The sequence below is a fragment of the Phyllobates terribilis genome, unplaced genomic scaffold (genome assembly GCF_046119375.1).
Source record: "Phyllobates terribilis strain yellow unplaced genomic scaffold, ASM4611937v1 Scaffold_134__1_contigs__length_4944459, whole genome shotgun sequence".
In the NCBI taxonomy this organism is placed as follows: domain Eukaryota; kingdom Metazoa; phylum Chordata; class Amphibia; order Anura; family Dendrobatidae; genus Phyllobates; species Phyllobates terribilis.
In genome coordinates this window covers 1,700,421-1,726,014 of record NW_027362894.1, presented here as the reverse complement: position 1 = coordinate 1,726,014, position 25,594 = coordinate 1,700,421, and the positions used below count along the sequence as shown (strand labels likewise).

The following is a 25,594-nucleotide window of genomic DNA, read 5'->3' as shown; positions in this document are numbered from 1 at the left end:
TTTCTTCTCCTCATTGGATTTTTCATGTTCAAAGTTGCAGAAGCCAGATTACAAGCTCATTTTGGTTCAACTTCAGCAACTGTGCATTGCATTGCCATGTAATGTGATGCAATGCTATCTTTCTAGCTCTCCCTTTTTACTTCCTTTTGGATAAACAGACATATTAGGCAAGCATTTTGGAGCTTTCACCTAAATAACTACAGGTGGTGAGATAAGCTGCACAATATAATTGACCTTTCAGTATATTGTTGCACACACACCATCTATTTAGCAAATGCCCTTGTTATCAACAGCAGCCTTTTAAACTCACCTGAGCTAACAGGTATGTGCGCTGGTTACTCTGCTGCGCTTAAAATTTCTTTTTTGGTTTGCTACAATGCCTTTTCTGAAACGTTGTCTCCTTCTGCTGGAACACTGACTTCTTTCATTTAATGCCTGCAGACTATAAAAGAGAACCCAACCCAAAAAGTTTGGTTGATTAGTCTGTGGCATTCTGTTAAACTGTTGCTTATGGCGGTCTCTGTGAGCTTCTCAGCGACATTCAGCCAGCCAGGTATCCTGCCTGCAGTAGATGGAATGTGGCAATGGAACGCTGGCTGCGCGTGTCATAATAGGCTCTGAGCCTTTATATACCTGTGCACAGCAGCAGCCACCTTCAGTCTGCTGCTGGACAGCCAGCAGCAGCAGCAGCAGGAGAGGTATGTAATCAGGAGCCCTCCTGCTAAGGGTAGACAGCTGCTCGTTCCACCCCACCCCCCGCCTTAATTGGTTCTCCTCCCTTCCAACGGTGTTGAGGCGGGTGGGAACAGCAGGGGGTGAAGGTGCTGTGTTTAAAGAGGTGGAGTTATGCAGATCTAAAACGCGTGGATTGCAGCAGCAGCAAGCCGAAAAGTGCAGGCATGTAAGGGATCTAGAGGTTGACAACATGTCTTCTTAACGGGAGTCCAGGAGCTCATCTCCACAAATGGACTTTTCAGGATCCTTGGGTGGCTCCGTAGTTTGAAACCAATTCTGGTTATCGCTTCTCGGCCTTTTGGCTAAGATCAAGTGTAGTATCTGTTCTTATCAGTTTAATATCTGATACGTCCCCTATCTGGGGACCATATATTAAATGGATTTTTAGAACAGGGAGATGGAAAAAGAGCTTGCTCTGTCCACTCCACGCATTGACCTGGTATTGCAGTATCTCCAGGACCGGTGCACCCCTTCTTTAATGCAGTTTCTAAAATCAGAAAGAATTGAATTCAATGTTTTTTGTTCATTTTGCTTGTTTGTCGGATTTTGGGATGGACTCTTTGGCTTTGCTTTTCTTCTCCTCATTGGATTTTTCATGTTCAAAGTTGCAGAAGCCAGATTACAAGCTCATTTTGGTTCAACTTCAGCAACTGTGCATTGCATTGCCATGTAATGTGATGCAATGCTATCTTTCTAGCTCTCCCTTTTTACTTCCTTTTGGATAAACAGACATATTAGGCAAGCATTTTGGAGCTTTCACCTAAATAACTACAGGTGGTGAGATAAGCTGCACAATATAATTGACCTTTCAGTATATTGTTGCACACACACCATCTATTTAGCAAATGCCCTTGTTATCAACAGCAGCCTTTTAAACTCACCTGAGCTAACAGGTATGTGCGCTGGTTACTCTGCTGCGCTTAAAATTTCTTTTTTGGTTTGCTACAATGCCTTTTCTGAAACGTTGTCTCCTTCTGCTGGAACACTGACTTCTTTCATTTAATGCCTGCAGACTATAAAAGAGAACCCAACCCAAAAAGTTTGGTTGATTAGTCTGTGGCATTCTGTTAAACTGTTGCTTATGGCGGTCTCTGTGAGCTTCTCAGCGACATTCAGCCAGCCAGGTATCCTGCCTGCAGTAGATGGAATGTGGCAATGGAACGCTGGCTGCGCGTGTCATAATAGGCTCTGAGCCTTTATATACCTGTGCACAGCAGCAGCCACCTTCAGTCTGCTGCTGGACAGCCAGCAGCAGCAGCAGGAGAGGTATGTAATCAGGAGCCCTCCTGCTAAGGGTAGACAGCTGCTCGTTCCACCCCACCCCCCGCCTTAATTGGTTCTCCTCCCTTCCAACGGTGTTGAGGCGGGTGGGAACAGCAGGGGGTGAAGGTGCTGTGTTTAAAGAGGTGGAGTTATGCAGATCTAAAACGCGTGGATTGCAGCAGCAGCAAGCCGAAAAGTGCAGGCATGTAAGGGATCTAGAGGTTGACAACATGTCTTCTTAACGGGAGTCCAGGAGCTCATCTCCACAAATGGACTTTTCAGGATCCTTGGGTGGCTCCGTAGTTTGAAACCAATTCTGGTTATCGCTTCTCGGCCTTTTGGCTAAGATCAAGTGTAGTATCTGTTCTTATCAGTTTAATATCTGATACGTCCCCTATCTGGGGACCATATATTAAATGGATTTTTAGAACAGGGAGATGGAAAAAGAGCTTGCTCTGTCCACTCCACGCATTGACCTGGTATTGCAGTATCTCCAGGACCGGTGCACCCCTTCTTTAATGCAGTTTCTAAAATCAGAAAGAATTGAATTCAATGTTTTTTGTTCATTTTGCTTGTTTGTCGGATTTTGGGATGGACTCTTTGGCTTTGCTTTTCTTCTCCTCATTGGATTTTTCATGTTCAAAGTTGCAGAAGCCAGATTACAAGCTCATTTTGGTTCAACTTCAGCAACTGTGCATTGCATTGCCATGTAATGTGATGCAATGCTATCTTTCTAGCTCTCCCTTTTTACTTCCTTTTGGATAAACAGACATATTAGGCAAGCATTTTGGAGCTTTCACCTAAATAACTACAGGTGGTGAGATAAGCTGCACAATATAATTGACCTTTCAGTATATTGTTGCACACACACCATCTATTTAGCAAATGCCCTTGTTATCAACAGCAGCCTTTTAAACTCACCTGAGCTAACAGGTATGTGCGCTGGTTACTCTGCTGCGCTTAAAATTTCTTTTTTGGTTTGCTACAATGCCTTTTCTGAAACGTTGTCTCCTTCTGCTGGAACACTGACTTCTTTCATTTAATGCCTGCAGACTATAAAAGAGAACCCAACCCAAAAAGTTTGGTTGATTAGTCTGTGGCATTCTGTTAAACTGTTGCTTATGGCGGTCTCTGTGAGCTTCTCAGCGACATTCAGCCAGCCAGGTATCCTGCCTGCAGTAGATGGAATGTGGCAATGGAACGCTGGCTGCGCGTGTCATAATAGGCTCTGAGCCTTTATATACCTGTGCACAGCAGCAGCCACCTTCAGTCTGCTGCTGGACAGCCAGCAGCAGCAGCAGCAGCAGGAGAGGTATGTAATCAGGAGCCCTCCTGCTAAGGGTAGACAGCTGCTCGTTCCACCCCACCCCCCGCCTTAATTGGTTCTCCTCCCTTCCAACGGTGTTGAGGCGGGTGGGAACAGCAGGGGGTGAAGGTGCTGTGTTTAAAGAGGTGGAGTTATGCAGATCTAAAACGCGTGGATTGCAACAGCAGCAAGCCGAAAAGTGCAGGCATGTAAGGGATCTAGAGGTTGACAACATGTCTTCTTAACGGGAGTCCAGGAGCTCATCTCCACAAATGGACTTTTCAGGATCCTTGGGTGGCTCCGTAGTTTGAAACCAATTCTGGTTATCGCTTCTCGGCCTTTTGGCTAAGATCAAGTGTAGTATCTGTTCTTATCAGTTTAATATCTGATACGTCCCCTATCTGGGGACCATATATTAAATGGATTTTTAGAACAGGGAGATGGAAAAAGAGCTTGCTCTGTCCACTCCACGCATTGACCTGGTATTGCAGTATCTCCAGGACCGGTGCACCCCTTCTTTAATGCAGTTTCTAAAATCAGAAAGAATTGAATTCAATGTTTTTTGTTCATTTTGCTTGTTTGTCAGATTTTGGGATGGACTCTTTGGCTTTGCTTTTCTTCTCCTCATTGGATTTTTCATGTTCAAAGTTGCAGAAGCCAGATTACAAGCTCATTTTGGTTCAACTTCAGCAACTGTGCATTGCATTGCCATGTAATGTGATGCAATGCTATCTTTCTAGCTCTCCCTTTTTACTTCCTTTTGGATAAACAGACATATTAGGCAAGCATTTTGGAGCTTTCACCTAAATAACTACAGGTGGTGAGATAAGCTGCACAATATAATTGACCTTTCAGTATATTGTTGCACACACACCATCTATTTAGCAAATGCCCTTGTTATCAACAGCAGCCTTTTAAACTCACCTGAGCTAACAGGTATGTGCGCTGGTTACTCTGCTGCGCTTAAAATTTCTTTTTTGGTTTGCTACAATGCCTTTTCTGAAACGTTGTCTCCTTCTGCTGGAACACTGACTTCTTTCATTTAATGCCTGCAGACTATAAAAGAGAACCCAACCCAAAAAGTTTGGTTGATTAGTCTGTGGCATTCTGTTAAACTGTTGCTTATGGCGGTCTCTGTGAGCTTCTCAGCGACATTCAGCCAGCCAGGTATCCTGCCTGCAGTAGATGGAATGTGGCAATGGAACGCTGGCTGCGCGTGTCATAATAGGCTCTGAGCCTTTATATACCTGTGCACAGCAGCAGCCACCTTCAGTCTGCTGCTGGACAGCCAGCAGCAGCAGCAGCAGGAGAGGTATGTAATCAGGAGCCCTCCTGCTAAGGGTAGACAGCTGCTTGTTCCACCCCACCCCCCGCCTTAATTGGTTCTCCTCCCTTCCAACGGTGTTGAGGCGGGTGGGAACAGCAGGGGGTGAAGGTGCTGTGTTTAAAGAGGTGGAGTTATGCAGATCTAAAACGCGTGGATTGCAGCAGCAGCAAGCCGAAAAGTGCAGGCATGTAAGGGATCTAGAGGTTGACAACATGTCTTCTTAACGGGAGTCCAGGAGCTCATCTCCACAAATGGACTTTTCAGGATCCTTGGGTGGCTCCGTAGTTTGAAACCAATTCTGGTTATCGCTTCTCGGCCTTTTGGCTAAGATCAAGTGTAGTATCTGTTCTTATCAGTTTAATATCTGATACGTCCCCTATCTGGGGACCATATATTAAATGGATTTTTAGAACAGGGAGATGGAAAAAGAGCTTGCTCTGTCCACTCCACGCATTGACCTGGTATTGCAGTATCTCCAGGACCGGTGCACCCCTTCTTTAATGCAGTTTCTAAAATCAGAAAGAATTGAATTCAATGTTTTTTGTTCATTTTGCTTGTTTGTCGGATTTTGGGATGGACTCTTTGGCTTTGCTTTTCTTCTCCTCATTGGATTTTTCATGTTCAAAGTTGCAGAAGCCAGATTACAAGCTCATTTTGGTTCAACTTCAGCAACTGTGCATTGCATTGCCATGTAATGTGATGCAATGCTATCTTTCTAGCTCTCCCTTTTTACTTCCTTTTGGATAAACAGACATATTAGGCAAGCATTTTGGAGCTTTCACCTAAATAACTACAGGTGGTGAGATAAGCTGCACAATATAATTGACCTTTCAGTATATTGTTGCACACACACCATCTATTTAGCAAATGCCCTTGTTATCAACAGCAGCCTTTTAAACTCACCTGAGCTAACAGGTATGTGCGCTGGTTACTCTGCTGCGCTTAAAATTTCTTTTTTGGTTTGCTACAATGCCTTTTCTGAAACGTTGTCTCCTTCTGCTGGAACACTGACTTCTTTCATTTAATGCCTGCAGACTATAAAAGAGAACCCAACCCAAAAAGTTTGGTTGATTAGTCTGTGGCATTCTGTTAAACTGTTGCTTATGGCGGTCTCTGTGAGCTTCTCAGCGACATTCAGCCAGCCAGGTATCCTGCCTGCAGTAGATGGAATGTGGCAATGGAACGCTGGCTGCGCGTGTCATAATAGGCTCTGAGCCTTTATATACCTGTGCACAGCAGCAGCCACCTTCAGTCTGCTGCTGGACAGCCAGCAGCAGCAGCAGCAGGAGAGGTATGTAATCAGGAGCCCTCCTGCTAAGGGTAGACAGCTGCTCGTTCCACCCCACCCCCCGCCTTAATTGGTTCTCCTCCCTTCCAATGGTGTTGAGGCGGGTGGGAACAGCAGGGGGTGAAGGTGCTGTGTTTAAAGAGGTGGAGTTATGCAGATCTAAAACGCGTGGATTGCAGCAGCAGCAAGCCGAAAAGTGCAGGCATGTAAGGGATCTAGAGGTTGACAACATGTCTTCTTAACGGGAGTCCAGGAGCTCATCTCCACAAATGGACTTTTCAGGATCCTTGGGTGGCTCCGTAGTTTGAAACCAATTCTGGTTATCGCTTCTCGGCCTTTTGGCTAAGATCAAGTGTAGTATCTGTTCTTATCAGTTTAATATCTGATACGTCCCCTATCTGGGGACCATATATTAAATGGATTTTTAGAACAGGGAGATGGAAAAAGAGCTTGCTCTGTCCACTCCACGCATTGACCTGGTATTGCAGTATCTCCAGGACCGGTGCACCCCTTCTTTAATGCAGTTTCTAAAATCAGAAAGAATTGAATTCAATGTTTTTTGTTCATTTTGCTTGTTTGTCGGATTTTGGGATGGACTCTTTGGCTTTGCTTTTCTTCTCCTCATTGGATTTTTCATGTTCAAAGTTGCAGAAGCCAGATTACAAGCTCATTTTGGTTCAACTTCAGCAACTGTGCATTGCATTGCCATGTAATGTGATGCAATGCTATCTTTCTAGCTCTCCCTTTTTACTTCCTTTTGGATAAACAGACATATTAGGCAAGCATTTTGGAGCTTTCACCTAAATAACTACAGGTGGTGAGATAAGCTGCACAATATAATTGACCTTTCAGTATATTGTTGCACACACACCATCTATTTAGCAAATGCCCTTGTTATCAACAGCAGCCTTTTAAACTCACCTGAGCTAACAGGTATGTGCGCTGGTTACTCTGCTGCGCTTAAAATTTCTTTTTTGGTTTGCTACAATGCCTTTTCTGAAACGTTGTCTCCTTCTGCTGGAACACTGACTTCTTTCATTTAATGCCTGCAGACTATAAAAGAGAACCCAACCCAAAAAGTTTGGTTGATTAGTCTGTGGCATTCTGTTAAACTGTTGCTTATGGCGGTCTCTGTGAGCTTCTCAGCAACATTCAGCCAGCCAGGTATCCTGCCTGCAGTAGATGGAATGTGGCAATGGAACGCTGGCTGCGCGTGTCATAATAGGCTCTGAGCCTTTATATACCTGTGCACAGCAGCAGCCACCTTCAGTCTGCTGCTGGACAGCCAGCAGCAGCAGCAGCAGGAGAGGTATGTAATCAGGAGCCCTCCTGCTAAGGGTAGACAGCTGCTCGTTCCACCCCACCCCCCGCCTTAATTGGTTCTCCTCCCTTCCAACGGTGTTGAGGCGGGTGGGAACAGCAGGGGGTGAAGGTGCTGTGTTTAAAGAGGTGGAGTTATGCAGATCTAAAACGCGTGGATTGCAGCAGCAGCAAGCCGAAAAGTGCAGGCATGTAAGGGATCTAGAGGTTGACAACATGTCTTCTTAACGGGAGTCCAGGAGCTCATCTCCACAAATGGACTTTTCAGGATCCTTGGGTGGCTCCGTAGTTTGAAACCAATTCTGGTTATCGCTTCTCGGCCTTTTGGCTAAGATCAAGTGTAGTATCTGTTCTTATCAGTTTAATATCTGATACGTCCCCTATCTGGGGACCATATATTAAATGGCTTTTTAGAACAGGGAGATGGAAAAAGAGCTTGCTCTGTCCACTCCACGCATTGACCTGGTATTGCAGTATCTCCAGGACCGGTGCACCCCTTCTTTAATGCAGTTTCTAAAATCAGAAAGAATTGAATTCAATGTTTTTTGTTCATTTTGCTTGTTTGTCGGATTTTGGGATGGACTCTTTGGCTTTGCTTTTCTTCTCCTCATTGGATTTTTCATGTTCAAAGTTGCAGAAGCCAGATTACAAGCTCATTTTGGTTCAACTTCAGCAACTGTGCATTGCATTGCCATGTAATGTGATGCAATGCTATCTTTCTAGCTCTCCTTTTTACTTCCTTTTGGATAAACAGACATATTAGGCAAGCATTTTGGAGCTTTCACCTAAATAACTACAGGTGGTGAGATAAGCTGCACAATATAATTGACCTTTCAGTATATTGTTGCACACACACCATCTATTTAGCAAATGCCCTTGTTATCAACAGCAGCCTTTAAACTCACCTGAGCTAACAGGTATGTGCGCTGGTTACTCTGCTGCGCTTAAAATTTCTTTTTTGGTTTGCTACAATGCCTTTTCTGAAACGTTGTCTCCTTCTGCTGGAACACTGACTTCTTTCATTTAATGCCTGCAGACTATAAAAGAGAACCCAACCCAAAAAGTTTGGTTGATTAGTCTGTGGCATTCTGTTAAACTGTTGCTTATGGCGGTCTCTGTGAGCTTCTCAGCGACATTCAGCCAGCCAGGTATCCTGCCTGCAGTAGATGGAATGTGGCAATGGAACGCTGGCTGCGCGTGTCATAATAGGCTCTGAGCCTTTATATACCTGTGCACAGCAGCAGCCACCTTCAGTCTGCTGCTGGACAGCCCAGCAGCAGCAGCAGCAGGAGAGGTATGTAATCAGGAGCCCTCCTGCTAAGGGTAGACAGCTGCTCGTTCCACCCCACCCCCCGCCTTAATTGGTTCTCCTCCCTTCCAACGGTGTTGAGGCGGGTGGGAACAGCAGGGGGTGAAGGTGCTGTGTTTAAAGAGGTGGAGTTATGCAGATCTAAAAACGCGTGGATTGCAGCAGCAGCAAGCCGAAAAGTGCAGGCATGTAAGGGATCTAGAGGTTGACAACATGTCTTCTTAACGGGAGTCCAGGAGCTCATCTCCACAAATGGACTTTTCAGGATCCTTGGGTGGCTCCGTAGTTTGAAACCAATTCTGGTTATCGCTTCTCGGCCTTTTGGCTAAGATCAAGTGTAGTATCTTTCGAAAAGGCGGTTTGGATGTTGGCCGCCCTAGTAGATTGATACATTATGCACACTGGGGTTTAGGCGCTTGTTAGTACGCCAGGTGGCTAATATAGTCATCTGGGGAAAGCATGGCCCCCCAGGATCGACGCCATGGGCCGGGGAAGATCGAAAGCCCGAAGTGTGAAGTGCCCCAGGAGTGGTGACCCTGGGGTGCCTTAACTCACTGGGATTGTGAACCCCACTTGAGTTTATGGCACATTTGCACAAGCACTTCAAATTTTCTTTCTTCGCACACACCCTTATTCCGGGCCTTCTGGCCTTAGGATGGGGAATTTTTCAATTCCCGGTCGAAGGTCCGGGCAGTATTATACTGTGAAACCTTCACTATTTATTTAATTTCTTTGTCACTGTGTGTCCACTTATTCACGTGTGTCACGTCCTACTAGGATTTTGTCGGGATGCGGTCCCTTACGGGTTCCTCTCTTGGCAGGTCTAGGGGGGAGTGTGTGGCCATCAGGTTCCGCTCCCCCCTGAACCCCCCTGGCTCTCCTCTTTCGGGAGGAGAGCGTTGTTGGCTCCCCTCTTCCGGGAGGGAGCACAGTCTTTGGCTCCCAGTGCCTTGCTCGGGTGAGAACTCGGGCAGGTGCTGGGGGTAAGATTGGGTCGCCTCTGGCTTCGGCTGGAGGTGGCTTTTTGTCCCTGTTCCTCGCTGTGGCCTTTTGGCTCGGAGGGACGGGGAATGGTTTGGGGGACCCTTCTCCTTTTGGAGAGGGTTTCAAGAAGACCAGCATCCTAGTGCACTTTTTTTGTGGCACTTGTCACTTTTTTAAGCGCACTCGGGTTTTGTACACGAATTCGGGCTTTCAAAAGAAAAAATCTGTTCTTATCAGTTTAATATCTGATACGTCCCCTATCTGGGGACCATATATTAAATGGATTTTTAGAACAGGGAGATGGAAAAAGAGCTTGCTCTGTCCACTCCACGCATTGACCTGGTATTGCAGTATCTCCAGGACCGGTGCACCCTTCTTTAATGCAGTTTCTAAAATCAGAAAGAATTGAATTCAATGTTTTTTGTTCATTTTGCTTGTTTGTCAGATTTTGGGATGGACTCTTTGGCTTTGCTTTTCTTCTCCTCATTGGATTTTTCATGTTCAAAGTTGCAGAAGCCAGATTACAAGCTCATTTTGGTTCAACTTCAGCAACTGTGCATTGCATTGCCATGTAATGTGATGCAATGCTATCTTTCTAGCTCTCCCTTTTTACTTCCTTTTGGATAAACAGACATATTAGGCAAGCATTTTGGAGCTTTCCACCTAAATAACTACAGGTGGTGAGATAAGCTGCACAATATAATTGACCTTTCAGTATATTGTTGCACACACACCATCTATTTAGGCAAATGCCCTTGTTATCAACAGCAGCCTTTTAACTCACCTGAGCTACAGGTATGTGCGCTGGTTACTCTGCTGCGCTTAAAATTTCTTTTTTGGTTTGCTACAATGCCTTTTCTGAAACGTTGTCTCCTTCTGCTGGAACACTGACTTCTTTCATTTAATGCCTGCAGACTATAAAAGAGAACCCAACCCAAAAAGTTTGGTTGATTAGTCTGTGGCATTCTGTTAAACTGTTGCTTATGGCGGTCTCTGTGAGCTTCTCAGCGACATTCAGCCAGCCAGTATCCTGCCTGCAGTAGATGGAATGTGGCAATGGAACGCTGGCTGCGCGTGTCATAATAGGCTCTGAGCCTTTATATACCTGTGCACAGCAGCAGCCACCTTCAGTCTGCTGCTGGACAGCCAGCAGCAGCAGCAGCAGGAGAGGTATGTAATCAGGAGCCCTCCTGCTAAGGGTAGACAGCTGCTCGTTCCACCCCACCCCCCGCCTTAATTGGTTCTCCCTCCCTTCCAACGGTGTTGAGGCGGGTGGGAACAGCAGGGGGTGAAGGTGCTGTGTTTAAAGAGGTGGAGTTATGCAGATCTAAAACGCGTGGATTGCAGCAGCAGCAAGCCGAAAAGTGCAGGCATGTAAGGGATCTAGAGGTTGACAACATGTCTTCTTAACGGGAGTCCAGGAGCTCATCTCCACAAATGGACTTTTCAGGATCCTTGGGTGGCTCCGTAGTTTGAAACCAATTCTGGTTATCGCTTCTCGGCCTTTTGGCTAAGATCAAGTGTAGTATCTGTTCTTATCAGTTTAATATCTGATACGTCCCCTATCTGGGGACCATATATTAAATGGATTTTTAGAACAGGGAGATGGAAAAAGAGCTTGCTCTGTCCACTCCACGCATTGACCTGGTATTGCAGTATCTCCAGGACCGGTGCACCCTCTTTAATTCAGTTTCTAAAATCAGAAAGAATTGAATTCAATGTTTTTTGTTCATTTTGCTTGTTTGTCGGATTTTGGGATGGACTCTTTGGCTTTGCTTTTCTTCTCCTCATTGGATTTTTCATGTTCAAAGTTGCAGAAGCCAGATTACAAGCTCATTTTGGTTCAACTTCAGCAACTGTGCATTGCATTGCCATGTAATGTGATGCAATGCTATCTTTCTAGCTCTCCCTTTTTACTTCCTTTTGGATAAACAGACATATTAGGCAAGCATTTTGGAGCTTTCACCTAAATAACTACAGGTGGTGAGATAAGCTGCACAATATAATTGACCTTTCAGTATATTGTTGCACACACACCATCTATTTAGCAAATGCCCTTGTTATCAACAGCAGCCTTTTAAACTCACCTGAGCTAACAGGTATGTGCGCTGGTTACTCTGCTGCGCTTAAAATTTCTTTTTTGGTTTGCTACAATGCCTTTTCTGAAACGTTGTCTCCTTCTGCTGGAACACTGACTTCTTTCATTTAATGCCTGCAGACTATAAAAGAGAACCCAACCCAAAAAGTTTGGTTGATTAGTCTGTGGCATTCTGTTAAACTGTTGCTTATGGCGGTCTCTGTGAGCTTCTCAGCGACATTCAGCCAGCCAGGTATCCTGCCTGCAGTAGATGGAATGTGGCAATGGAACGCTGGCTGCGCGTGTCATAATAGGCTCTGAGCCTTTATATACCTGTGCACAGCAGCAGCCACCTTCAGTCTGCTGCTGGACAGCCAGCAGCAGCAGCAGCAGGAGAGGTATGTAATCAGGAGCCCTCCTGCTAAGGGTAGACAGCTGCTCGTCCCACCCCACCCCCCGCCTTAATTGGTTCTCCTCCCTTCCAACGGTGTTGAGGCGGGTGGGAACAGCAGGGGGTGAAGGTGCTGTGTTTAAAGAGGTGGAGTTATGCAGATCTAAAACGCGTGGATTGCAGCAGCAGCAAGCCGAAAAGTGCAGGCATGTAAGGGATCTAGAGGTTGACAACATGTCTTCTTAACGGGAGTCCAGGAGCTCATCTCCACAAATGGACTTTTCAGGATCCTTGGGTGGCTCCGTAGTTTGAAACCAATTCTGGTTATCGCTTCTCGGCCTTTTGGCTAAGATCAAGTGTAGTATCTGTTCTTATCAGTTTAATATCTGATACGTCCCCTATCTGGGGACCATATATTAAATGGATTTTTAGAACAGGGAGATGGAAAAAGAGCTTGCTCTGTCCACTCCACGCATTGACCTGGTATTGCAGTATCTCCAGGACCGGTGCACCCCTTCTTTAATGCAGTTTCTAAAATCAGAAAGAATTGAATTCAATGTTTTTTGTTCATTTTGCTTGTTTGTCGGATTTTGGGATGGACTCTTTGGCTTTGCTTTTCTTCTCCTCATTGGATTTTTCATGTTCAAAGTTGCAGAAGCCAGATTACAAGCTCATTTTGGTTCAACTTCAGCAACTGTGCATTGCATTGCCATGTAATGTGATGCAATGCTATCTTTCTAGCTCTCCCTTTTTACTTCCTTTTGGATAAACAGACATATTAGGCAAGCATTTTGGAGCTTTCACCTAAATAACTACAGGTGGTGAGATAAGCTGCACAATATAATTGACCTTTCAGTATATTGTTGCACACACACCATCTATTTAGCAAATGCCCTTGTTATCAACAGCAGCCTTTTAAACTCACCTGAGCTAACAGGTATGTGCGCTGGTTACTCTGCTGCGCTTAAAATTTCTTTTTTGGTTTGCTACAATGCCTTTTCTGAAACGTTGTCTCCTTCTGCTGGAACACTGACTTCTTTCATTTAATGCCTGCAGACTATAAAAGAGAACCCAACCCAAAAAGTTTGGTTGATTAGTCTGTGGCATTCTGTTAAACTGTTGCTTATGGCGGTCTCTGTGAGCTTCTCAGCGACATTCAGCCAGCCAGGTATCCTGCCTGCAGTAGATGGAATGTGGCAATGGAACGCTGGCTGCGCGTGTCATAATAGGCTCTGAGCCTTTATATACCTGTGCACAGCAGCAGCCACCTTCAGTCTGCTGCTGGACAGCCAGCAGCAGCAGGAGAGGTATGTAATCAGGAGCCCTCCTGCTAAGGGTAGACAGCTGCTCGTTCCACCCCACCCCCCGCCTTAATTGGTTCTCCTCCCTTCCAACGGTGTTGAGGCGGGTGGGAACAGCAGGGGGTGAAGGTGCTGTGTTTAAAGAGGTGGAGTTATGCAGATCTAAAACGCGTGGATTGCAGCAGCAGCAAGCCGAAAAGTGCAGGCATGTAAGGGATCTAGAGGTTGACAACATGTCTTCTTAACGGGAGTCCAGGAGCTCATCTCCACAAATGGACTTTTCAGGATCCTTGGGTGGCTCCGTAGTTTGAAACCAATTCTGGTTATCGCTTCTCGGCCTTTTGGCTAAGATCAAGTGTAGTATCTGTTCTTATCAGTTTAATATCTGATACGTCCCCTATCTGGGGACCATATATTAAATGGATTTTTAGAACAGGGAGATGGAAAAAGAGCTTGCTCTGTCCACTCCACGCATTGACCTGGTATTGCAGTATCTCCAGGACCGGTGCACCCCTTCTTTAATGCAGTTTCTAAAATCAGAAATAATTGAATTCAATGTTTTTTGTTCATTTTGCTTGTTTGTCGGATTTTGGGATGGACTCTTTGGCTTTGCTTTTCTTCTCCTCATTGGATTTTTCATGTTCAAAGTTGCAGAAGCCAGATTACAAGCTCATTTTGGTTCAACTTCAGCAACTGTGCATTGCATTGCCATGTAATGTGATGCAATGCTATCTTTCTAGCTCTCCCTTTTTACTTCCTTTTGGATAAACAGACATATTAGGCAAGCATTTTGGAGCTTTCACCTAAATAACTACAGGTGGTGAGATAAGCTGCACAATATAATTGACCTTTCAGTATATTGTTGCACACACACCATCTATTTAGCAAATGCCCTTGTTATCAACAGCAGCCTTTTAAACTCACCTGAGCTAACAGGTATGTGCGCTGGTTACTCTGCTGCGCTTAAAATTTCTTTTTTGGTTTGCTACAATGCCTTTTCTGAAACGTTGTCTCCTTCTGCTGGAACACTGACTTCTTTCATTTAATGCCTGCAGACTATAAAAGAGAACCCAACCCAAAAAGTTTGGTTGATTAGTCTGTGGCATTCTGTTAAACTGTTGCTTATGGCGGTCTCTGTGAGCTTCTCAGCGACATTCAGCCAGCCAGGTATCCTGCCTGCAGTAGATGGAATGTGGCAATGGAACGCTGGCTGCGCGTGTCATAATAGGCTCTGAGCCTTTATATACCTGTGCACAGCAGCAGCCACCTTCAGTCTGCTGCTGGACAGCCAGCAGCAGCAGCAGCAGGAGAGGTATGTAATCAGGAGCCCTCCTGCTAAGGGTAGACAGCTGCTCGTTCCACCCCACCCCCCGCCTTAATTGGTTCTCCTCCCTTCCAACGGTGTTGAGGCGGGTGGGAACAGCAGGGGGTGAAGGTGCTGTGTTTAAAGAGGTGGAGTTATGCAGATCTAAAACGCGTGGATTGCAGCAGCAGCAAGCCGAAAAGTGCAGGCATGTAAGGGATCTAGAGGTTGACAACATGTCTTCTTAACGGGAGTCCAGGAGCTCATCTCCACAAATGGACTTTTCAGGATCCTTGGGTGGCTCCGTAGTTTGAAACCAATTCTGGTTATCGCTTCTCGGCCTTTTGGCTAAGATCAAGTGTAGTATCTGTTCTTATCAGTTTAATATCTGATACGTCCCCTATCTGGGGACCATATATTAAATGGATTTTTAGAACAGGGAGATGGAAAAAGAGCTTGCTCTGTCCACTCCACGCATTGACCTGGTATTGCAGTATCTCCAGGACCGGTGCACCCCTTCTTTAATGCAGTTTCTAAAATCAGAAAGAATTGAATTCAATGTTTTTTGTTCATTTTGCTTGTTTGTCGGATTTTGGGATGGACTCTTTGGCTTTGCTTTTCTTCTCCTCATTGGATTTTTCATGTTCAAAGTTGCAGAAGCCAGATTACAAGCTCATTTTGGTTCAACTTCAGCAACTGTGCATTGCATTGCCATGTAATGTGATGCAATGCTATCTTTCTAGCTCTCCCTTTTTACTTCCTTTTGGATAAACAGACATATTAGGCAAGCATTTTGGAGCTTTCACCTAAATAACTACAGGTGGTGAGATAAGCTGCACAATATAATTGACCTTTCAGTATATTGTTGCACACACACCATCTATTTAGCAAATGCCCTTGTTATCAACAGCAGCCTTTTAAACTCACCTGAGCTAACAGGTATGTGCGCTGGTTACTCTGCTGCGCTTAAAATTTCTTTTTTGGTTTGCTACAATGCCTTTTCTGAAACGTTGTCTCCTTCTGCTGGAACACTGACTTCTTTCATTTAATGCCTGCAGACTATAAAAGAGAACCCAACCCAAAAAGTTTGGTTGATTAGTCTGTGGCATTCTGTTAAACTGTTGCTTATGGCGGTCTCTGTGAGCTTCTCAGCGACATTCAGCCAGCCAGGTATCCTGCCTGCAGTAGATGGAATGTGGCAATGGAACGCTGGCTGCGCGTGTCATAATAGGCTCTGAGCCTTTATATACCTGTGCACAGCAGCAGCCACCTTCAGTCTGCTGCTGGACAGCCAGCAGCAGCAGCAGCAGGAGAGGTATGTAATCAGGAGCCCTCCTGCTAAGGGTAGACAGCTGCTCGTTCCACCCCACCCCCCGCCTTAATTGGTTCTCCTCCCTTCCAACGGTGTTGAGGTGGGTGGGAACAGCAGGGGGTGAAGGTGCTGTGTTTAAAGAGGTGGAGTTATGCAGATCTAAAACGCGTGGATTGCAGCAGCAGCAAGCCGAAAAGTGCAGGCATGTAAGGGATCTAGAGGTTGACAACATGTCTTCTTAACGGGAGTCCAGGAGCTCATCTCCACAAATGGACTTTTCAGGATCCTTGGGTGGCTCCGTAGTTTGAAACCAATTCTGGTTATCGCTTCTCGGCCTTTTGGCTAAGATCAAGTGTAGTATCTGTTCTTATCAGTTTAATATCTGATACGTCCCCTATCTGGGGACCATATATTAAATGGATTTTTAGAACAGGGAGATGGAAAAAGAGCTTGCTCTGTCCACTCCACGCATTGACCTGGTATTGCAGTATCTCCAGGACCGGTGCACCCCTTCTTTAATGCAGTTTCTAAAATCAGAAAGAATTGAATTCAATGTTTTTTGTTCATTTTGCTTGTTTGTCGGATTTTGGGATGGACTCTTTGGCTTTGCTTTTCTTCTCCTCATTGGATTTTTCATGTTCAAAGTTGCAGAAGCCAGATTACAAGCTCATTTTGGTTCAACTTCAGCAACTGTGCATTGCATTGCCATGTAATGTGATGCAATGCTATCTTTCTAGCTCTCCCTTTTTACTTCCTTTTGGATAAACAGACATATTAGGCAAGCATTTTGGAGCTTTCACCTAAATAACTACAGGTGGTGAGATAAGCTGCACAATATAATTGACCTTTCAGTATATTGTTGCACACACACCATCTATTTAGCAAATGCCCTTGTTATCAACAGCAGCCTTTTAAACTCACCTGAGCTAACAGGTATGTGCGCTGGTTACTCTGCTGCGCTTAAAATTTCTTTTTTGGTTTGCTACAATGCCTTTTCTGAAACGTTGTCTCCTTCTGCTGGAACACTGACTTCTTTCATTTAATGCCTGCAGACTATAAAAGAGAACCCAACCCAAAAAGTTTGGTTGATTAGTCTGTGGCATTCTGTTAAACTGTTGCTTATGGCGGTCTCTGTGAGCTTCTCAGCGACATTCAGCCAGCCAGGTATCCTGCCTGCAGTAGATGGAATGTGGCAATGGAACGCTGGCTGCGCGTGTCATAATAGGCTCTGAGCCTTTATATACCTGTGCACAGCAGCAGCCACCTTCAGTCTGCTGCTGGACAGCCAGCAGCAGCAGCAGCAGGAGAGGTATGTAATCAGGAGCCCTCCTGCTAAGGGTAGACAGCTGCTCGTTCCACCCCACCCCCCGCCTTAATTGGTTCTCCTCCCTTCCAACGGTGTTGAGGCGGGTGGGAACAGCAGGGGGTGAAGGTGCTGTGTTTAAAGAGGTGGAGTTATGCAGATCTAAAACGCGTGGATTGCAGCAGCAGCAAGCCGAAAAGTGCAGGCATGTAAGGGATCTAGAGGTTGACAACATGTCTTCTTAACGGGAGTCCAGGAGCTCATCTCCACAAATGGACTTTTCAGGATCCTTGGGTGGCTCCGTAGTTTGAAACCAATTCTGGTTATCGCTTCTCGGCCTTTTGGCTAAGATCAAGTGTAGTATCTGTTCTTATCAGTTTAATATCTGATACGTCCCCTATCTGGGGACCATATATTAAATGGATTTTTAGAACAGGGAGATGGAAAAAGAGCTTGCTCTGTCCACTCCACGCATTGACCTGGTATTGCAGTATCTCCAGGACCGGTGCACCCCTTCTTTAATGCAGTTTCTAAAATCAGAAAGAATTGAATTCAATGTTTTTTGTTCATTTTGCTTGTTTGTCGGATTTTGGGATGGACTCTTTGGCTTTGCTTTTCTTCTCCTCATTGGATTTTTCATGTTCAAAGTTGCAGAAGCCAGATTACAAGCTCATTTTGGTTCAACTTCAGCAACTGTGCATTGCATTGCCATGTAATGTGATGCAATGCTATCTTTCTAGCTCTCCCTTTTTACTTCCTTTTGGATAAACAGACATATTAGGCAAGCATTTTGGAGCTTTCACCTAAATAACTACAGGTGGTGAGATAAGCTGCACAATATAATTGACCTTTCAGTATATTGTTGCACACACACCATCTATTTAGCAAATGCCCTTGTTATCAACAGCAGCCTTTTAAACTCACCTGAGCTAACAGGTATGTGCGCTGGTTACTCTGCTGCGCTTAAAATTTCTTTTTTGGTTTGCTACAATGCCTTTTCTGAAACGTTGTCTCCTTCTGCTGGAACACTGACTTCTTTCATTTAATGCCTGCAGACTATAAAAGAGAACCCAACCCAAAAAGTTTGGTTGATTAGTCTGTGGCATTCTGTTAAACTGTTGCTTATGGCGGTCTCTGTGAGCTTCTCAGCGACATTCAGCCAGCCAGGTATCCTGCCTGCAGTAGATGGAATGTGGCAATGGAACGCTGGCTGCGCGTGTCATAATAGGCTCTGAGCATTTATATACCTGTGCACAGCAGCAGCCACCTTCAGTCTGCTGCTGGACAGCCAGCAGCAGCAGCAGCAGGAGAGGTATATAATCAGGAGCCCTCCTGCTAAGGGTAGACAGCTGCTCGTTCCACCCCACCCCCCGCCTTAATTGGTTCTCCTCCCTTCCAACGGTGTTGAGGCGGGTGGGAACAGCAGGGGGTGAAGGTGCTGTGTTTAAAGAGGTGGAGTTATGCAGATCTAAAACGCGTGGATTGCAGCAGCAGCAAGCCGAAAAGTGCAGGCATGTAAGGGATCTAGAGGTTGACAACATGTCTTCTTAACGGGAGTCCAGGAGCTCATCTCCACAAATGGACTTTTCAGGATCCTTGGGTGGCTCCGTAGTTTGAAACCAATTCTGGTTATCGCTTCTCGGCCTTTTGGCTAAGATCAAGTGTAGTATCTGTTCTTATCAGTTTAATATCTGATACGTCCCCTATCTGGGGACCATATATTAAATGGATTTTTAGAACAGGGAGATGGAAAAAGAGCTTGCTCTGTCCACTCCACGCATTGACCTGGTATTGCAGTATCTCCAGGACCGGTGCACCCCTTCTTTAATGCAGTTTCTAAAATCAGAAAGAATTGAATTCAATGTTTTTTGTTCATTTTGCTTGTTTGTCGGATTTTGGGATGGACTCTTTGGCTTCGCTTTTCTTCTCCTCATTGGATTTTTCATGTTCAAAGTTGCAGAAGCCAGATTACAAGCTCATTTTGGTTCAACTTCAGCAACTGTGCATTGCATTGCCATGTAATGTGATGCAATGCTATCTTTCTAGCTCTCCCTTTTTACTTCCTTTTGGATAAACAGACATATTAGGCAAGCATTTTGGAGCTTTCACCTAAATAACTACAGGTGGTGAGATAAGCTGCACAATATAATTGACCTTTCAGTATATTGTTGCACACACACCATCTATTTAGCAAATGCCCTTGTTATCAACAGCAGCCTTTTAAACTCACCTGAGCTAACAGGTATGTGCGCTGGTTACTCTGCTGCGCTTAAAATTTCTTTTTTGGTTTGCTACAATGCCTTTTCTGAAACGTTGTCTCCTTCTGCTGGAACACTGACTTCTTTCATTTAATGCCTGCAGACTATAAAAGAGAACCCAACCCAAAAAGTTTGGTTGATTAGTCTGTGGCATTCTGTTAAACTGTTGCTTATGGCGGTCTCTGTGAGCTTCTCAGCGACATTCAGCCAGCCAGGTATCCTGCCTGCAGTAGATGGAATGTGGCAATGGAACGCTGGCTGCGCGTGTCATAATAGGCTCTGAGCCTTTATATACCTGTGCACAGCAGCAGCCACCTTCAGTCTGCTGCTGGACAGCCAGCAGCAGCAGCAGCAGGAGAGGTATGTAATCAGGAGCCCTCCTGCTAAGGGTAGACAGCTGCTCGTTCCACCCCACCCCCCGCCTTAATTGGTTCTCCTCCCTTCCAACGGTGTTGAGGCGGGTGGGAACAGCAGGGGGTGAAGGTGCTGTGTTTAAAGAGGTGGAGTTATGCAGATCTAAAACGCGTGGATTGCAGCAGCAGCAAGCCGAAAAGTGCAGGCATGTAAGGGATCTAGAGGTTGACAACATGTCTTCTTAACGGGAGTCCAGGAGCTCATCTCCACAAATGGACTTTTCAGGATCCTTGGGTGGCTCCGTAGTTTGAAACCAATTCTGGTTATCGCTTCTCGGCCTTTTGGCTAAGATCAAGTGTAGTATCTGTTCTTATCAGTTTAATATCTGATACGTCCCCTATCTGGGGACCATATATTAAATGGATTTTTAGAACAGGGAGATGGAAAAAGAGCTTGCTCTGTCCACTCCACGCATTGACCTGGTATTGCAGTATCTCCAGGACCGGTGCACCCCTTCTTTAATGCAGTTTCTAAAATCAGAAAGAATTGAATTCAATGTTTTTTGTTCATTTTGCTTGTTTGTCGGATTTTGGGATGGACTCTTTGGCTTTGCTTTTCTTCTCCTCATTGGATTTTTCATGTTCAAAGTTGCAGAAGCCAGATTACAAGCTCATTTTGGTTCAACTTCAGCAACTGCGCATTGCATTGCCATGTAATGTGATGCAATGCTATCTTTCTAGCTCTCCCTTTTTACTTCCTTTTGGATAAACAGACATATTAGGCAAGCATTTTGGAGCTTTCACCTAAATAACTACAGGTGGTGAGATAAGCTGCACAATATAATTGACCTTTCAGTATATTGTTGCACACACACCATCTATTTAGCAAATGCCCTTGTTATCAACAGCAGCCTTTTAAACTCACCTGAGCTAGCAGGTATGTGCGCTGGTTACTCTGCTGCGCTTAAAATTTCTTTTTTTGGTTTGCTACAATGCCTTTTCTGAAACGTTGTCTCCTTCTGCTGGAACAAAGACTTCTTTCATTTAATGCCTGCAGACTATAAAAGAGAACCCAACCCAAAAAGTTTGGTTGATTAGTCTGTGGCATTCTGTTAAACTGTTGCTTATGGCGGTCTCTGTGAGCTTCTCAGCGACATTCAGCCAGCCAGGTATCCTGCCTGCAGTAGATGGAATGTGGCAATGGAACGCTGGCTGCGCGTGTCATAATAGGCTCTGAGCCTTTATATACCTGTGCACAGCAGCAGCCACCTTCAGTCTGCTGCTGGACAGCCAGCAGCAGCAGCAGCAGGAGAGGTATGTAATCAGGAGCCCTCCTGCTAAGGGTAGACAGCTGCTCGTTCCACCCCACCCCCCGCCTTAATTGGTTCTCCTCCCTTCCAACGGTGTTGAGGCGGGTGGGAACAGCAGGGGGTGAAGGTGCTGTGTTTAAAGAGGTGGAGTTATGCAGATCTAAAACGCGTGGATTGCAGCAGCAGCAAGCCGAAAAGTGCAGGCATGTAAGGGATCTAGAGGTTGACAACATGTCTTCTTAACGGGAGTCCAGGAGCTCATCTCCACAAATGGACTTTTCAGGATCCTTGGGTGGCTCCGTAGTTTGAAACCAATTCTGGTTATCGCTTCTCGGCCTTTTGGCTAAGATCAAGTGCAGTGATCTACCGGTTGCTGCCTTGGTCTTGGCTGAGAGGTGCCTTGGGTACCCGGCTCCTTGGCCTCGGGGGATCGCTGCATGTAGCAGTGCGGCTTCACCCCCTTGCTGCTTTTGGGGAGCCGGATTAGTCCAGGGGCAACGAGGGGCGATCAGCCTGCCTGCTTTTTTTAAGTAGGCGAGGAGGATTTTTGCCACGTTTGGTGTGAAGATATGGACGGGAGAAGCCCAAATATGCTGACCTGTGAAGAGGTCCCAGTTTTTGCAAGATTGAAGAATGCAGTGCGGTTTATTTTTTTGGATCCAGAGAAGAAGAAGTCTGGCTTGTTTTTTTTGGTAGAGAAGATTTTGTTTGGACTATTGGAAGTTCAAATGGAACAAGTTTTGTCTATGTTGGAGTTCCCGAAGAGAGGGATATATGATGTTATTTTTTGTTCAGAAGATATCTTTTCTGACTTTTGGAAGAGAATGGATCTAGTGAAGGAAGATTCGATACTTGAAGGTGTTTTTTTTGTGTCGCATTTTCCTAGGAAGGAAAGGCTAATAGTAATAAGGATGTATAGTCCTTTCATATTGGAAGAAGAGATCATGACCTTTTTATCCCGGTACTGTGAGAAAGTGAGTTCTGCTGGCAAAATGTTTAACCGATATGGTTTTTGGACCACGAGGTGGAGGTTCCTGGTCAAGTTCAAGGAAAGTTCGGATGGTGTTGTGGTACTCCCACCAAGTAGATTCAAAATCGGGACAGTTAATGGAGATATGTTCTTTACAGGTATGCCGAAGTTTTGTAGGCGTTGTAAACAGTATGGCCATGAAAAGGATTCCTGTACATTACAGTGGTGTGCCAAGTGTGAAGAAGTGGGACATAAGGCAGAGAATTGTGAAAAAAGTAAGAAATGTAATCTATGTGGTGGCAGTGGTCATTTATATGATTGCTGTCCTGTCAATAAAAGGGAGGAGAAGTCAGTTGACAAGGAAGATGGAAAAGAAGAAGAGTCTGAAGCTGCCCCCCATGATGAAACGGAAGAGAACATATCTCAAAAGAAGGAGGAACAAATAAGAGATATAAGAAAAGAAGGTGATCATATGGAAGAAGATACTGAGAGTGATATCACAGACGTTGAGATTGAAAATACTAGCTTGGAAGAAGAAGTGGAGGTGGATAGGGAGTCAGAAGATCAGGAGGAAAGTGAGTCCTCCAGTCAGGATGAAAAGGAAGGTGCTGTAAGTAATATGGAAGAGGAGGAGGAGGGTGAAGAAACTAGTGAAGAAGAAAGAGAGGATGTCGCATGTGAAGCCAGAGAAGAAATTGAAGGAGTTTTGTCATCTGGGAAGGACTCTAGTAAAGCAAAGGATGTTTCAGAAAAAAATATGAGGGAGATGGAGGAGAGACAAGAAGTGTTGAAAATGCTAAAGAGTTGTGAAGGGGGGAGTCAGGCTAGTCTAAGGCGCAAAGTGTGGAATAACATTTATAGCGATATGCATCGTTTTTTTTCAACTTACAGAATACCTCAGTCGCTGGCTAAAGAGGTAGAAGAAGCTTGGGATGGTCGGTTTCTGGATGGAAGGGTTTTGAATGCCTTGGCAGCATATGGCCTGAAGAGAGGAATGTTGCCTTAAATCGTAATGGTAAAGATTGTAATGTTGTGATGTAAAGAATATGGAATAACTGTATTGTGATAATATAAACGTATATATATAAAATAAGATTGTAAAAATGGATATATGACCCACAATGATGGATAACAACCTAATACCATTTGGAAATCATTGCAAAGCATGAAATGGTAAATATGGGACTTGTAATCTGAGTGGAAAAAAAAAAAAAAAAAAATCTGTTCTTATCAGTTTAATATCTGATACGTCCCCTATCTGGGGACCATATATTAAATGGATTTTTAGAACAGGGAGATGGAAAAAGAGCTTGCTCTGTCCACTCCACGCATTGACCTGGTATTGCAGTATCTCCAGGACCGGTGCACCCCTTCTTTAATGCAGTTTCTAAAATCAGAAAGAATTGAATTCAATGTTTTTTGTTCATTTTGCTTGTTTGTCGGATTTTGGGATGGACTCTTTGGCTTTGCTTTTCTTCTCCTCATTGGATTTTTCATGTTCAAAGTTGCAGAAGCCAGATTACAAGCTCATTTTGGTTCAACTTCAGCAACTGTGCATTGCATTGCCATGTAATGTGATGCAATGCTATCTTTCTAGCTCTCCCTTTTTACTTCCTTTTGGATAAACAGACATATTAGGCAAGCATTTTGGAGCTTTCACCTAAATAACTACAGGTGGTGAGATAAGCTGCACAATATAATTGACCTTTCAGTATATTGTTGCACACACACCATCTATTTAGCAAATGCCCTTGTTATCAACAGCAGCCTTTTAAACTCACCTGAGCTAACAGGTATGTGCGCTGGTTACTCTGCTGCGCTTAAAATTTCTTTTTTGGTTTGCTACAATGCCTTTTCTGAAACGTTGTCTCCTTCTGCTGGAACACTGACTTCTTTCATTTAATGCCTGCAGACTATAAAAGAGAACCCAACCCAAAAAGTTTGGTTGATTAGTCTGTGGCATTCTGTTAAACTGTTGCTTATGGCGGTCTCTGTGAGCTTCTCAGCGACATTCAGCCAGCCAGGTATCCTGCCTGCAGTAGATGGAATGTGGCAATGGAACGCTGGCTGCGCGTGTCATAATAGGCTCTGACCCTTTATATACCTGTGCACAGCAGCAGCCACCTTCAGTCTGCTGCTGGACAGCCAGCAGCAGCAGCAGCAGGAGAGGTATGTAATCAGGAGCCCTCCTGCTAAGGGTAGACAGCTGCTCGTTCCCCCCACCCCCCGCCTTAATTGGTTCTCCTCCCTTCCAACGGTGTTGAGGCGGGTGGGAACAGCAGGGGGTGAAGGTGCTGTGTTTAAAGAGGTGGAGTTATGCAGATCTAAAACGCGTGGATTGCAGCAGCAGCAAGCCGAAAAGTGCAGGCATGTAAGGGATCTAGAGGTTGACAACATGTCTTCTTAACGGGAGTCCAGGAGCTCATCTCCACAAATGGACTTTTCAGGATCCTTGGGTGGCTCCGTAGTTTGAAACCAATTCTGGTTATCGCTTCTCGGCCTTTTGGCTAAGATCAAGTGTAGTATCTGTTCTTATCAGTTTAATATCTGATACGTCCCCTATCTGGGGACCATATATTAAATGGATTTTTAGAACAGGGAGATGGAAAAAGAGCTTGCTCTGTCCACTCCACGCATTGACCTGGTATTGCAGTATCTCCAGGACCGGTGCACCCCTTCTTTAATGCAGTTTCTAAAATCAGAAAGAATTGAATTCAATGTTTTTTGTTCATTTTGCTTGTTTGTCGGATTTTGGGATGGACTCTTTGGCTTTGCTTTTCTTCTCCTCATTGGATTTTTCATGTTCAAAGTTGCAGAAGCCAGATGACAAGCTCATTTTGGTTCAACTTCAGCAACTGTGCATTGCATTGCCATGTAATGTGATGCAATGCTATCTTTCTAGCTCTCCCTTTTTACTTCCTTTTGGATAAACAGACATATTAGGCAAGCATTTTGGAGCTTTCACCTAAATAACTACAGGTGGTGAGATAAGCTGCACAATATAATTGACCTTTCAGTATATTGTTGCACACACACCATCTATTTAGCAAATGCCCTTGTTATCAACAGCAGCCTTTTAAACTCACCTGAGCTAACAGGTATGTGCGCTGGTTACTCTGCTGCGCTTAAAATTTCTTTTTTGGTTTGCTACAATGCCTTTTCTGAAACGTTGTCTCCTTCTGCTGGAACACTGACTTCTTTCATTTAATGCCTGCAGACTATAAAAGAGAACCCAACCCAAAAAGTTTGGTTGATTAGTCTGTGGCATTCTGTTAAACTGTTGCTTATGGCGGTCTCTGTGAGCTTCTCAGCGACATTCAGCCAGCCAGGTATCCTGCCTGCAGTAGATGGAATGTGGCAATGGAACGCTGGCTGCGCGTGTCATAATAGGCTCTAAGCCTTTATATACCTGTGCACAGCAGCAGCCACCTTCAGTCTGCTGCTGGACAGCCAGCAGCAGCAGCAGCAGGAGAGGTATGTAATC

At 44.9% G+C, this 25,594-nt stretch overlaps 16 non-coding genes and 2 pseudogenes across 16 annotated transcripts; all 18 read left to right on the top strand.

Annotated features, from left to right (window-relative positions):
- The first annotated feature begins 1,017 nt into the window (after window positions 1–1,017).
- On the top strand, window positions 1,018–1,208 carry LOC141204689 (U2 spliceosomal RNA). The gene has a single exon (XR_012275546.1). It is a non-coding gene; the product is annotated as a U2 spliceosomal RNA (small nuclear RNA).
- A 1,112-nt stretch (window positions 1,209–2,320) lies between these two features.
- On the top strand, window positions 2,321–2,511 carry LOC141204688 (U2 spliceosomal RNA). Its single transcript, XR_012275545.1, has one exon. It is a non-coding gene; the product is annotated as a U2 spliceosomal RNA (small nuclear RNA).
- A 1,118-nt stretch (window positions 2,512–3,629) lies between these two features.
- On the top strand, window positions 3,630–3,820 carry LOC141204687 (U2 spliceosomal RNA). The gene has a single exon (XR_012275544.1). It is a non-coding gene; the product is annotated as a U2 spliceosomal RNA (small nuclear RNA).
- Window positions 3,821–4,935: 1,115 nt separating this feature from the next.
- LOC141204685 (U2 spliceosomal RNA) lies at window positions 4,936–5,126 on the top strand. The gene has a single exon (XR_012275542.1). It is a non-coding gene; the product is annotated as a U2 spliceosomal RNA (small nuclear RNA).
- A 1,115-nt stretch (window positions 5,127–6,241) lies between these two features.
- On the top strand, window positions 6,242–6,432 carry LOC141204684 (U2 spliceosomal RNA). The gene has a single exon (XR_012275541.1). It is a non-coding gene; the product is annotated as a U2 spliceosomal RNA (small nuclear RNA).
- Window positions 6,433–7,547: 1,115 nt separating this feature from the next.
- Window positions 7,548–7,738, top strand: LOC141204111 (U2 spliceosomal RNA). The gene has a single exon (XR_012275083.1). It is a non-coding gene; the product is annotated as a U2 spliceosomal RNA (small nuclear RNA).
- A 1,115-nt stretch (window positions 7,739–8,853) lies between these two features.
- On the top strand, window positions 8,854–9,031 carry LOC141204418 (U2 spliceosomal RNA; annotated as a pseudogene).
- Window positions 9,032–9,728: 697 nt separating this feature from the next.
- Window positions 9,729–9,908, top strand: LOC141204345 (U2 spliceosomal RNA; annotated as a pseudogene).
- A 1,114-nt stretch (window positions 9,909–11,022) lies between these two features.
- Window positions 11,023–11,213, top strand: LOC141204071 (U2 spliceosomal RNA). The gene has a single exon (XR_012275044.1). It is a non-coding gene; the product is annotated as a U2 spliceosomal RNA (small nuclear RNA).
- Window positions 11,214–12,326: 1,113 nt separating this feature from the next.
- Window positions 12,327–12,517, top strand: LOC141204683 (U2 spliceosomal RNA). The gene has a single exon (XR_012275540.1). It is a non-coding gene; the product is annotated as a U2 spliceosomal RNA (small nuclear RNA).
- A 1,109-nt stretch (window positions 12,518–13,626) lies between these two features.
- Window positions 13,627–13,817, top strand: LOC141204682 (U2 spliceosomal RNA). The gene has a single exon (XR_012275539.1). It is a non-coding gene; the product is annotated as a U2 spliceosomal RNA (small nuclear RNA).
- Window positions 13,818–14,932: 1,115 nt separating this feature from the next.
- Window positions 14,933–15,123, top strand: LOC141204681 (U2 spliceosomal RNA). The gene has a single exon (XR_012275538.1). It is a non-coding gene; the product is annotated as a U2 spliceosomal RNA (small nuclear RNA).
- A 1,115-nt stretch (window positions 15,124–16,238) lies between these two features.
- On the top strand, window positions 16,239–16,429 carry LOC141204680 (U2 spliceosomal RNA). The gene has a single exon (XR_012275537.1). It is a non-coding gene; the product is annotated as a U2 spliceosomal RNA (small nuclear RNA).
- A 1,115-nt stretch (window positions 16,430–17,544) lies between these two features.
- LOC141204679 (U2 spliceosomal RNA) lies at window positions 17,545–17,735 on the top strand. Its single transcript, XR_012275536.1, has one exon. It is a non-coding gene; the product is annotated as a U2 spliceosomal RNA (small nuclear RNA).
- A 1,115-nt stretch (window positions 17,736–18,850) lies between these two features.
- On the top strand, window positions 18,851–19,041 carry LOC141204678 (U2 spliceosomal RNA). Its single transcript, XR_012275535.1, has one exon. It is a non-coding gene; the product is annotated as a U2 spliceosomal RNA (small nuclear RNA).
- Window positions 19,042–20,156: 1,115 nt separating this feature from the next.
- Window positions 20,157–20,347, top strand: LOC141204677 (U2 spliceosomal RNA). Its single transcript, XR_012275534.1, has one exon. It is a non-coding gene; the product is annotated as a U2 spliceosomal RNA (small nuclear RNA).
- A 2,954-nt stretch (window positions 20,348–23,301) lies between these two features.
- LOC141204380 (U2 spliceosomal RNA) lies at window positions 23,302–23,483 on the top strand. The gene has a single exon (XR_012275309.1). It is a non-coding gene; the product is annotated as a U2 spliceosomal RNA (small nuclear RNA).
- Window positions 23,484–24,597: 1,114 nt separating this feature from the next.
- LOC141204676 (U2 spliceosomal RNA) lies at window positions 24,598–24,788 on the top strand. Its single transcript, XR_012275533.1, has one exon. It is a non-coding gene; the product is annotated as a U2 spliceosomal RNA (small nuclear RNA).
- Window positions 24,789–25,594: the final 806 nt, after the last annotated feature.